Genomic DNA, 13,917 nt, shown 5'->3' on the forward strand with positions numbered 1-13,917 from the left:
CGTTGTGGGCCTCTGGAGGTGTTTGTGGAGCTCATCCGGGCTCTGGGGGTGTCTGGTAAAGAGATCCGGGTTCTGGCGTCTTTTTCCGGGTCCAATTCGGCCGTTGTGGGCCTCTGGAGGTGTTTGTGGAGCTCATCCGGGCTCTGGGGGTGTCTGGTAAAGAGATCCGGGTTCTGGCGTCTTTTTCCGGGTCCAATTCGGCCGTTGTGGGCCTCTGGAGGTGTTTGTGGAGCTCATCCGGGCTCTGGGGGTGTCTGGTAAAGAGATCCGGGTTCTGGCGTCTTTTTCCGGGTCCAATTCGGCCGTTGTGGGCCTCTGGAGGTGTTTGGGTCCGAGTTCCGGGCTCTGGGGGTGTCTGGTAAAGAGATCCGGGTTCTGGCGTCTTTTTCCGGGTCCAATTCGGCCGTTGTGGGCCTCTGGAGGTGTTTGTGGAGCTCATCCGGGCTCTGGGGGTGTCTGGTAAAGAGATCCGGGTTCTGGCGTCTTTTTCCGGGTCCAATTCGGCCGTTGTGGGCCTCTGGAGGTGTTTGTGGAGCTCATCCGGGCTCTGGGGGTGTCTGGTAAAGAGATCCGGGTTCTGGCGTCTTTTTCCGGGTCCAATTCGGCCGTTGTGGGCCTCTGGAGGTGTTTGGGTCCGAGTTCCGGGCTCTGGGGGTGTCTGGTAAAGAGATCCGGGTTCTGGCGTCTTTTTCCGGGTCCAATTCGGCCGTTGTGGGCCTCTGGAGGTGTTTGGGTCCGAGTTCCGGGCTCTGGGGGTGTCTGGTAAAGAGATCCGGGTTCTGGCGTCTTTTTCCGGGTCCAATTCGGCCGTTGTGGGCCTCTGGAGGTGTTTGGGTCCGAGTTCCGGGCTCTGGGGGTGTCTGGTAAAGAGATCCGGGTTCTGGCGTCTTTTTCCGGGTCCAATTCGGCCGTTGTGGGCCTCTGGAGGTGTTTGGGTCCGAGTTCCGGGCTCTGGGGGTGTCTGGTAAAGAGATCCGGGTTCTGGCGTCCTTTTCCGGGTTCAATTCGGCCGTTGTGGGCCTCTGGAGGTGTTTGTGGAGCTCATCCGGGCTCTGGGGGTGTCTGGTAAAGAGATCCGGGTTCTGGCGTCCTTTTCCGGGTTCAATTCGGCCGTTGTGGGCCTCTGGAGGTGTTTGTGGAGCTCATCCGGGCTCTGGGGGTGTCTGGTAAAGAGATCCGGGTTCTGGCGTCTTTTTCCGGGTCCAATTCGGCCGTTGTGGGCCTCTGGAGGTGTTTGTGGAGCTCATCCGGGCTCTGGGGGTGTCTGGTAAAGAGATCCGGGTTCTGGCGTCTTTTTCCGGGTCCAATTCGGCCGTTGTGGGCCTCTGGAGGTGTTTGTGGAGCTCATCCGGGCTCTGGGGGTGTCTGGTAAAGAGATCCGGGTTCTGGCGTCTTTTTCCGGGTCCAATTCGGCCGTTGTGGGCCTCTGGAGGTGTTTGGGTCCGAGTTCCGGGCTCTGGGGGTGTCTGGTAAAGAGATCCGGGTTCTGGCGTCTTTTTCCGGGTCCAATTCGGCCGTTGTGGGCCTCTGGAGGTGTTTGGGTCCGAGTTCCGGGCTCTGGGGGTGTCTGGTAAAGAGATCCGGGTTCTGGCGTCCTTTTCAGGGTTCAATTCGGCCGTTGTGGGCCTCTGGAGGTGTTTGTGGAGCTCATCCGGGCTCTGGGGGTGTCTGGTAAAGAGATCCGGGTTCTGGCGTCTTTTTCCGGGTCCAATTCGGCCGTTGTGGGCCTCTGGAGGTGTTTGTGGAGCTCATCCGGGCTCTGGGGGTGTCTGGTAAAGAGATCCGGGTTCTGGCGTCTTTTTCCGGGTCCAATTCGGCCGTTGTGGGCCTCTGGAGGTGTTTGGGTCCGAGTTCCGGGCTCTGGGGGTGTCTGGTAAAGAGATCCGGGTTCTGGTGTCTTTTTCCTGGCTTAATTCGGCCGTTGTGGGCCCCTGGAGGTGTTTGCGGACCTCCGCGGGTGAAATAATGGAAAAAAAAAAAAGTTAAAGTTTCCAGTCGGGACTATGTGGAGCGAAAAAAACCCGGACTTTTTTGGCTCCGTCAGAAACTAAGTAAAAGTCGGAATATGTGAAGGAAAGCCCAGAAAATGCCTGGGCTTTTTTAGATCGCTTCGATAAATTTTTTTTTAGCTCACATCACTGGGCCACCAGGTCGCAGATTTCAGAAACCTGGTTTTCGGAAACAGAGATCTCCAGGACAGGGCCCCGAGCTTCGGGGGGAGCGTTCCCCAGCTGGACCTAAGCATAGTGGGCCAGGCCCCGGGCGGAAAGAGGCTCCTGGAGCCGAGATACAGGGGTGGCTCCCCGCGCGACTTACCCGATTTCGGAGCACTATTTTCGGACAGTGATGGCAGAGCAGTGGGTGTACTGGATGGAGGAAAATAACAGCTCCAGAGAGCGGCAGAGACCAGACCATGACCCAGAACGACACACTATTCCCGGACAGTGATGGCAGACCAGCAGGTGTACCCCATGGATGAATAAAGAGCTCCAGAGAGCGGCAGAGACTAGACATAGTCCCAGAACGACACACTATTCCCGGACAGTGATGGCAGACCAGCAGGTGTACCCCATGGATGAATAAAGAGCTCCAGAGAGCGGCAGAGACCAGACCAAGTCCCAGAACGACACACTATTCCCGGACAGTGATGGCAGAACGGCAGGTGTACCGCATGGATGAATAAAGAGTTCCAGAGAGCGGCAGAGACCAGACCATGACCCAGAACGGCACACTGTTCCCGGACAGTGATGGCAGAACGGCAGGTGTACCGCATGGATGAATAAAGAGTTCCAGAGAGCGTGATATCCCAGACCATGACCCAGAACGACACACTATTCCCGGACAGTGATGGCAGAACAGCAGGTGTACCGCATGGATGAATACAGAGCTCCAGAGAGCGGCAAAGACCAGACCAAGTCCCAGAACGGCACACTGTTCCCGGACAGTGATGGCAGAACAGCAGGTGTACCGCATGGATGAATAAAGAGCTCCAGAGAGCGGCAGAACCCAGACCAAGTCCCAGAACGACACACTATTCCCGGACAGTGATGGCAGAACAGCAGGTGTACCGCATGGATGAATAAAGAGTTCCAGAGAGCGGCAGAACCCAGACCATGACCCAGAACGACACACTATTCCCGGACAGTGATGGCAGAACAGCAGGTGTACCGCATGGATGAATAAAGAGCTCCAGAGAGCGGCAGAGACCAGACCAAGTCCCAGAACGACACACTATTCCCGGACAGTGATGGCAGAACAGCAGGTGTACCGCATGGATGAATACACAGTTCCAGAGAGCGGGAGATCCCGGCCGATGTCCGATGACGAAGCACTGTATGGGACACTTTGAAGGAAGGGTCGGTCTCCTGGATGAAAAGAACTTTAATTTTCTGACTTAAAATACGGAGTTAAAGTTTTCAGTCGGGACGATAAGGAGGGCAAAAAAACCCGGACTTTTTTGGCTCCGTCAGAAACTAAGTAAAAGTCGGACTATGTGAAGGAAAGCTCAGAAAATGCCTGGAGAATTTTGAGCGGACCGGAAAAAAAAAGTTCCAGCCGACATCACTGGGCCACCAGGTCGCAGATTCCTGAAACCCGGTTTTTAGAAACATAGGCCTCCAGTCGTGAAGACCGGCGTTTGTGCGGTTCGGATCCGACTCAGACCTCAGTATTTTCGGACACCCTCGGACAGTGGCGGGGGTGGAAGAATTGGAGCCTCATGCAGAACTGGCTGTCGGGGAGCAAGCGGACGCTACCCCGGCAGGAGGCATCATTCCGGGCACTGTGGCTGATCGGTAGCTTTCGTGGATGGATGACTGAGCGAACGAACGAGATGACGGCGGTGCGTCCTGGCTGATGTCCCAGTACGGGGCACTATTCTCGGATGCTGATGGCAGAAGAGCAGGTGCAGTGGACGGATGAACACACAGTTCCAGACAGCGTGATATCCCAGACCATGTCCCAGAACGGCCCACTATTCTCGGATGCTGATGTCAGAACAGCAGGTGCAGTGGATGAAGGAAATAATCAGAACATAGTTCCAGAGAGCGGGATATGCCAGACCATGTCCCAGTACGGGACACTATTCTCGGATGCTGATGTCAGAACAGCAGGTGCAGTGGATGGATGAATTAAACAGTTCCAGAGAGCGTGAGATCCCGGCTGATATCCGATGAAGAAGCGCTATTGTCGGACACTGATGGCAGAACAGCAGGTGCAGCGGATGGATGAAATAAACAGTTCCATGGAGCGGTATTTCCCGACAGATATCCGACGACGAAGGACCATTTGGGACACTTTGAAGGAAGGGTCGGTCTCCTGGATGAAAAAGACTTTAATTTTCTGACTTAAAAAAAAGGTTAAAGTTTCCAGTCGGGACGATAAGGAGGGCAAAAAAACCCGGACTTTTTTGGCTCCGTCAGAAACTAAGTAAAAGTCGGAATATGTGAAGGAAAGCTCAGAAAATGCCTGGAGAATTTTGAGCGGACCGGAAAAAAAAAGTTCCAGCTGACATCACTGGGCCACCAGGTCGCAGATTTCAGAAACCTGGTTTTCGGAAACACAGGGCTCCAGGGCTGAGACCCGGGCTTCGTGGGGAGCGTTCCCCAGCTGGGCCTAAGCATCTTCGGACAACTTTAGGCGGAAAAGCGGGTTCGGGAACCGGGATATGGGGCGGGTTACGCGGCGTGACCTGCCCGAGTGCAGTGCACTATTCCCGGACACTCATCTACTTAAAATCTCCCTGATTACCTGCCAGAACAGAGCAGATCCAGAGAGCGGTATTTCACGGCAGATATCCGATGATGAAGCGCTGTTGTCGGACACTGATGGCAGAACAGCAGGTGCGGTGGATGAAATAAACAGTTCCAGAGAGCGGTATTTCACGGCAGTTATCCGATGATGAAGCGCTGTTGTCGGACACTGATGGCAGAACAGCAGGTGCGGTGGATGAAATAAACAGTTCCAGAGAGCGTGAGATCCCGGCTGATATCCGATGAAGAAGCGCTATTGTCGGACACTGATGGCAGAACAGCAGGTGCAGTGGATGGATGAATTAAACAGTTCCAGAGAGCGTGAGATCCCGGCTGATATCCGATGAAGAAGCGCTATTGTCGGACACTGATGGCAGAACAGCAGGTGCAGTGGATGGATGAAATAAACAGTTCCAGAGAGCGGTATTTCACGGCAGATATCCGATGATGAAGCACTGTTCTCGGACACTGATGGCAGAACGGCAGGTGCACTGGATGGATGAAATAAACTGTTCCAGAGAGCGGTATCTCACGGCAGATATCCGATGATGAAGCGCTATTGTTGGACACTGATGGCAGAACAGCAGGTGCAGTGGATGGATGAAGTAAACAGTTCCATAGAGCGTGAGATCCCAGACCATGTCCCAGAACGGCACACTATTCTCGGATGCTGATGTCAGAACAGCAGGTGTAACGCATGGATGAATACAGAGTTCCAGAGAGCGGCAGAACCCAGACCATGTCCCAGTACGGGACACTATTCTCGGATGCTGATGTCAGAACAGCAGGTGCAGTGGATGGATGAAATAAACAGTTCCATGGAGCGGTATTTCCCGACAGATATCCGACGACGAAGGACCATTTGGGACGCTTTGCAGGAAGGGTCGGTCTCCTGGATGAAAAGAACTTTAATTTTCTGACTTAAAATACGGAGTTAAAGTTTCCAGTCGGGACGATAAGGAGGGCAAAAAAAACCGGACTTTTTTGGCTCCGTCAGAAACTAAGTAAAAGTCGGAATATGTGAAGGAAAGCTCAGAAAATGCCTGGAGAATTTTGAGCGGACCGGAAAAAAAAAGTTCCAGCCGACATCACTGGGCCACCAGGTCGCAGATTCCTGAAACCCGGTTTTTAGAAACATAGGCCTCCAGTCGTGAAGACCGGCGTTTGTGCGGTTCGGATCCGACTCAGACCTCAGTATTTTCGGACACCCTCGGACAGTGGCGGGGGTGGAAGAATTGGAGCCTCATGCAGAACTGGCTGTCGGGGAGCAAGCGGACGCTACCCCGGCAGGAGGCATCATTCCGGGCACTGTGGCTGATCGGTAGCTTTCGTGGATGGATGACTGAGCGAACGAACGAGATGACGGCGGTGCGTCCTGGCTGATGTCCCAGTACGGGGCACTATTCTCGGATGCTGATGGCAGAACAGCAGGTGCAGTGGACGGATGAACACACAGTTCCATAGAGCGGCAGAACCCAGACCATGTCCCAGAACGGGACACTATTCTCGGATGCTGATGTCAGAACAGCAGGTGTAACGCATGGATGAATACAGAGTTCCAGAGAGCGGCAGAGACCAGACCATGTCCCAGAACGGCACACCATTCTCGGATGCTGATGTCAGAACAGCAGGTGTAACGCATGGATGAATACAGAGTTCCAGAGAGCGGCAGAGACCAGACCATGTCCCTGTACGGGACACTATTCTCGGATGCTGATGTCAGAACAGCAGGTGCAGCGGACGGACTAATACACAGTTCCAGAGAGCGGTATTTCACGGCAGATATCCGATGATGAAGCGCTATTGTCGGACACTGATGGCAGAACAGCAGGTGCACTGGATGAAGGAAATAAACAGAACATAGTTCCAGAGGGCGGGATATCCCAGACCAAGTCCCAGAACGGCGCGCTATTGTCGGACACTGATGGCAGAACAGCAGGTGCACTGGATGAAGGAAATAAACAGAACATAGTTCCAGAGAGCGTGATATCCCAGACCAAGTCCCAGAACGGCCCACTATTCCCGGACACTCATCTACTTAAAATCTCCCTGATTACCTGCCAGAACAGAGCAGATCCAGAGAGCGGTATTTCACGGCAGCTATCCGATGATGAAGCGCTATTGTCGGACACTGATGGCAGAACAGCAGGTGCACTGGATGAAGGAAATGAACAGAACATAGTTCCAGAGAGCGGGATATGCGAGACCATGTCCCAGTACGGGACACTATTGTCGGATGCTGATGTCAGAACAGCAGGTGCAGTGGATGAAGGAAATAAACAGAACACAGTTCCATGGAGCGGGAGATCCCAGACCATGTCCCAGTACGGGACACTATTCTCGGATGCTGATGTCAGAACAGCAGGTGCAGTGGATGGATGAAATAAACAGTTCCAGAGAGCGTGAGATCCCGGCTGATATCCGATGAAGAAGCACTGTTCACGGACACTGATGGCAGAACAGCAGGTGCAGCGGATGGATGAATACACAGTTCCAGACAGCGGGAGATCCCTGACCATGTCCCAGTACGGGACACTATTCTCGGATGCTGATGTCAGAACAGCAGGTGCAGTGGATGAAGGAAATAATCAGAACATAGTTCCAGAGAGCGGGATATCCCAGACCATGTCCCAGTACGGGACACTATTCTCGGATGCTGATGTCAGAACAGCAGGTGCAGTGGATGAAGGAAATAATCAGAACATAGTTCCAGAGAGCGGGATATCCCAGACCATGTCCCAGTACGGGACACTATTCTCGGATGCTGATGTCAGAACAGCAGGTGCAGTGGATGGATGAATTAAACAGTTCCAGAGAGCTTGAGATCCCGGCTGATATCCGATGAAGAAGCGCTATTGTCGGACACTGATGGCAGAACAGCAGGTGCAGCGGATGGATGAAATAAACAGTTCCATGGAGCGGTATTTCCCGACAGATATCCGATGACGAAGGACCACTTGGGACGCTTTGAAGGAAGGGTCGGTCTCCTGGATGAAAAAAACTTTAATTTTCTGACTTAAAAAAAAAGTTAAAGTTTCCAGTCGGGACGATAAGGAGGGCAAAAAAACCCGGACTTTTTTGGCTCCGTCAGAAACTAAGTAAAAGTCGGAATATGTGGCGCAAAGCCCTAAAATCCCCTGGAGAAATTTGGACGGCCCCGAAAAAAAAAAGTTCCAGCTGACATCACTGGGCCACCAGGTCGCAGATTTCAGAAACCTGGTTTTCGGAAACACAGGGCTCCAGGGCTGAGACCCGGGCTTCGTGGGGAGCGTTCCCCAGCTGGGCCTAAGCATCTTCGGACAACTTTGGGCGGAAAAGCGGGTTCGGGAACCGGGATACGGGGCGGGTTACGCGGCGTGACCTGCCCGAGTGCAGTGCACTATTCCCGGACACTCATCTACTTAAAATCTCCCTGATTACCTGCCAGAACAGAGCAGATCCAGAGAGCGGTATTTCACGGCAGATATCCGATGATGAAGCGCTGTTGTCGGACACTGATGGCAGAACAGCAGGTGCGGTGGATGAATTAAACAGTTCCAGAGAGCGTGAGATCCCGGCTGATATCCGATGAAGAAGCACTGTTCTCGGACACTGATGGCTGAACGGCAGGTGCACTGGATGGATGAAATAAACAGTTCCAGAGAGCGTGAGATCCCGGCTGATATCCGATGAAGAAGCACTGTTCTCGGACACTGATGGCAGAACGGCAGGTGCACTGGATGGATGAAATAAACAGTTCCAGAGAGCGTGAGATCCCGGCTGATATCCGATGAAGAAGCGCTATTGTCGGACACTGATGGCAGAACAGCAGGTGCGGTGGATGGATGAAAGAAACAGTTCCAGAGAGCGTGAGATCCCGGCTGATATCCGATGAAGAAGCACTGTTCTCGGACACTGATGGCAGAACGGCAGGTGCACTGGATGGATGAAATAAACAGTTCCAGAGAGCGTGAGATCCCGGCTGATATCCGATGAAGAAGCGCTATTGTCAGACACTGATGGCAGAACAGCAGGTGCGGTGGATGGATGAAAGAAACAGTTCCAGAGAGCGGTATTTCACGGCAGATATCCGATGATGAAGCGCTATTGTCGGACACTGATGGCAGAACAGCAGGTGCAGTGGATGGATGAAGTAAACAGTTCCATAGAGCAGGAGATCCCAGACCATGTCCCATAACGGCACACTATTCTCGGATGCTGATGTCAGAACAGCAGGTGTAACGCATGGATGAATACACAGTTCCAGACAGCGTGAGATCCCTGACCATGTCCCAGTACGGGACACTATTCTCGGATGCTGATGTCAGAACAGCAGGTGCAGTGGATAAATGAAATAAACAGTTCCAGAGAGCGTGAGATCCCGGCTGATATCCGATGAAGAAGCACTGTTCTCGGACACTGATGGCAGAACGGCAGGTGCACTGGATGGATGAATACACAGTTCCAGACAGCGTGAGATCCCTGACCATGTCCCATAACGGCACACTATTCTCGGATGCTGATGTCAGAACAGCAGGTGTAACGCATGGATGAATACACAGTTCCAGACAGCGTGAGATCCCTGACCATGTCCCAGTACGGGACACTATTCTCGGATGCTGATGTCAGAACAGCAGGTGCAGTGGATAAATGAAATAAACAGTTCCAGAGAGCGTGAGATCCCGGCTGATATCCGATGAAGAAGCACTGTTCTCGGACACTGATGGCAGAACGGCAGGTGCACTGGATGGATGAATACACAGTTCCAGACAGCGTGAGATCCCTGACCATGTCCCAGTACGGGACACTATTCTCGGATGCTGATGTCAGAACAGCAGGTGTAACGTATGGATGAACACACAGTTCCAGACAGCGGGAGATCCCAGACCATGTCCCAGAACGGCCCACTATTCTCGGATGCTGATGTCAGAACAGCAGGTGCAGTGGATGGATGAACACACAGTTCCAGACAGCGGGAGATCCCAGACCATGTCCCAGAACGGCACACCATTCTCGGATGCTGATGTCAGAACAGCAGGTGTAACGCATGGATGAATACAGAGTTCCAGAGAGCGGCAGAGACCAGACCATGTCCCAGAACGGCGCACTATTCTCGGATGCTGATGTCAGAACAGCAGGTGCAGCGGACGGACTAATACACAGTTCCAGAGAGCGGTATTTCACGACAGATATCCGATGATGAAGCGCTATTGTCGGACACTGATGGCAGAACAGCAGGTGCACTGGATGAAGGAAATTAACAGAACATAGTTCCAGAGAGCGTGATATCCCAGACCAAGTCCCAGAACGGCGCGCTATTGTCGGACACTGATGGCAGAACAGCAGGTGCACTGGATGAAGGAAATAAACCGAACATAGTTCCAGAGAGCGTGATATCCCAGACCAAGTCCCATAACGGCCCACTATTCCCGGACACTCATCTACTTAAAATCTTCCTGATTACCTGCCAGAACAGAGCAGATCCAGAGAGCGGTATTTCACGGCAGATATCCGATGATGAAGCGCTGTTGTCGGACACTGATGGCAGAACAGCATGTGCGGTGGATGAAATAAACAGTTCCAGAGAGCGGTATTTCACGGCAGTTATCCGATGATGAAGCGCTGTTGTCGGACACTGATGGCAGAACAGCAGGTGCGGTGGATGAATTAAACAGTTCCAGAGAGCGTGAGATCCCGGCTGATATCCGATGAAGAAGCACTGTTCTCGGACACTGATGGCTGAACGGCAGGTGCACTGGATGGATGAAATAAACAGTTCCAGAGAGCGTGAGATCCCGGCTGATATCCGATGAAGAAGCACTGTTCTCGGACACTGATGGCTGAACGGCAGGTGCACTGGATGGATGAAATAAACAGTTCCAGAGAGCGTGAGATCCCGGCTGATATCCGATGAAGAAGCACTGTTCTCGGACACTGATGGCTGAACGGCAGGTGCACTGGATGGATGAAATAAACAGTTCCAGAGAGCGTGAGATCCCGGCTGATATCCGATGAAGAAGCACTGTTCTCGGACACTGATGGCAGAACGGCAGGTGCACTGGATGGATGAAATAAACAGTTCCAGAGAGCGTGAGATCCCGGCTGATATCCGATGAAGAAGCGCTATTGTCGGACACTGATGGCAGAACAGCAGGTGCGGTGGATGGATGAAAGAAACAGTTCCAGAGAGCGTGAGATCCCGGCTGATATCCGATGAAGAAGCACTGTTCTCGGACACTGATGGCAGAACGGCAGGTGCACTGGATGGATGAAATAAACAGTTCCAGAGAGCGTGAGATCCCGGCTGATATCCGATGAAGAAGCGCTATTGTCAGACACTGATGGCAGAACAGCAGGTGCGGTGGATGGATGAAAGAAACAGTTCCAGAGAGCGGTATTTCACGGCAGATATCCGATGATGAAGCGCTATTGTCGGACACTGATGGCAGAACAGCAGGTGCAGTGGATGGATGAAGTAAACAGTTCCATAGAGCAGGAGATCCCAGACCATGTCCCATAACGGCACACTATTCTCGGATGCTGATGTCAGAACAGCAGGTGTAACGCATGGATGAATACACAGTTCCAGACAGCGTGAGATCCCTGACCATGTCCCAGTACGGGACACTATTCTCGGATGCTGATGTCAGAACAGCAGGTGCAGTGGATAAATGAAATAAACAGTTCCAGAGAGCGTGAGATCCCGGCTGATATCCGATGAAGAAGCACTGTTCTCGGACACTGATGGCAGAACGGCAGGTGCACTGGATGGATGAATACACAGTTCCAGACAGCGTGAGATCCCTGACCATGTCCCATAACGGCACACTATTCTCGGATGCTGATGTCAGAACAGCAGGTGTAACGCATGGATGAATACACAGTTCCAGACAGCGTGAGATCCCTGACCATGTCCCAGTACGGGACACTATTCTCGGATGCTGATGTCAGAACAGCAGGTGCAGTGGATAAATGAAATAAACAGTTCCAGAGAGCGTGAGATCCCGGCTGATATCCGATGAAGAAGCACTGTTCTCGGACACTGATGGCAGAACGGCAGGTGCACTGGATGGATGAATACACAGTTCCAGACAGCGTGAGATCCCTGACCATGTCCCAGTACGGGACACTATTCTCGGATGCTGATGTCAGAACAGCAGGTGTAACGTATGGATGAACACACAGTTCCAGACAGCGGGAGATCCCAGACCATGTCCCAGAACGGCCCACTATTCTCGGATGCTGATGTCAGAACAGCAGGTGCAGTGGATGGATGAACACACAGTTCCAGACAGCGGGAGATCCCAGACCATGTCCCAGAACGGCACACCATTCTCGGATGCTGATGTCAGAACAGCAGGTGTAACGCATGGATGAATACAGAGTTCCAGAGAGCGGCAGAGACCAGACCATGTCCCAGAACGGCGCACTATTCTCGGATGCTGATGTCAGAACAGCAGGTGCAGCGGACGGACTAATACACAGTTCCAGAGAGCGGTATTTCACGACAGATATCCGATGATGAAGCGCTATTGTCGGACACTGATGGCAGAACAGCAGGTGCACTGGATGAAGGAAATTAACAGAACATAGTTCCAGAGAGCGTGATATCCCAGACCAAGTCCCAGAACGGCGCGCTATTGTCGGACACTGATGGCAGAACAGCAGGTGCACTGGATGAAGGAAATAAACCGAACATAGTTCCAGAGAGCGTGATATCCCAGACCAAGTCCCATAACGGCCCACTATTCCCGGACACTCATCTACTTAAAATCTTCCTGATTACCTGCCAGAACAGAGCAGATCCAGAGAGCGGTATTTCACGGCAGATATCCGATGATGAAGCGCTGTTGTCGGACACTGATGGCAGAACAGCATGTGCGGTGGATGAAATAAACAGTTCCAGAGAGCGGTATTTCACGGCAGTTATCCGATGATGAAGCGCTGTTGTCGGACACTGATGGCAGAACAGCAGGTGCGGTGGATGAATTAAACAGTTCCAGAGAGCGTGAGATCCCGGCTGATATCCGATGAAGAAGCACTGTTCTCGGACACTGATGGCTGAACGGCAGGTGCACTGGATGGATGAAATAAACAGTTCCAGAGAGCGTGAGATCCCGGCTGATATCCGATGAAGAAGCACTGTTCTCGGACACTGATGGCTGAACGGCAGGTGCACTGGATGGATGAAATAAACAGTTCCAGAGAGCGTGAGATCCCGGCTGATATCCGATGAAGAAGCACTGTTCTCGGACACTGATGGCTGAACGGCAGGTGCACTGGATGGATGAAATAAACAGTTCCAGAGAGCGTGAGATCCCGGCTGATATCCGATGAAGAAGCACTGTTCTCGGACACTGATGGCAGAACGGCAGGTGCACTGGATGGATGAAATAAACAGTTCCAGAGAGCGTGAGATCCCGGCTGATATCCGATGAAGAAGCGCTATTGTCAGACACTGATGGCAGAACAGCAGGTGCGGTGGATGGATGAAAGAAACAGTTCCAGAGAGCGGTATTTCACGGCAGATATCCGATGATGAAGCGCTATTGTCGGACACTGATGGCAGAACAGCAGGTGCAGTGGATGGATGAAGTAAACAGTTCCATAGAGCAGGAGATCCCAGACCATGTCCCATAACGGCACACTATTCTCGGATGCTGATGTCAGAACAGCAGGTGTAACGCATGGATGAATACACAGTTCCAGACAGCGTGAGATCCCTGACCATGTCCCAGTACGGGACACTATTCTCGGATGCTGATGTCAGAACAGCAGGTGCAGTGGATAAATGAAATAAACAGTTCCAGAGAGCGTGAGATCCCGGCTGATATCCGATGAAGAAGCACTGTTCTCGGACACTGATGGCAGAACGGCAGGTGCACTGGATGGATGAATACACAGTTCCAGACAGCGTGAGATCCCTGACCATGTCCCATAACGGCACACTATTCTCGGATGCTGATGTCAGAACAGCAGGTGTAACGCATGGATGAATACACAGTTCCAGACAGCGTGAGATCCCTGACCATGTCCCAGTACGGGACACTATTCTCGGATGCTGATGTCAGAACAGCAGGTGCAGTGGATAAATGAAATAAACAGTTCCAGAGAGCGTGAGATCCCGGCTGATATCCGATGAAGAAGCACTGTTCTCGGACACTGATGGCAGAACGGCAGGTGCACT

Source organism: Gasterosteus aculeatus, unplaced genomic scaffold (assembly GCF_964276395.1).
Source record: "Gasterosteus aculeatus unplaced genomic scaffold, fGasAcu3.hap1.1 HAP1_SCAFFOLD_42, whole genome shotgun sequence".
Classification (NCBI taxonomy): domain Eukaryota; kingdom Metazoa; phylum Chordata; class Actinopteri; order Perciformes; family Gasterosteidae; genus Gasterosteus; species Gasterosteus aculeatus.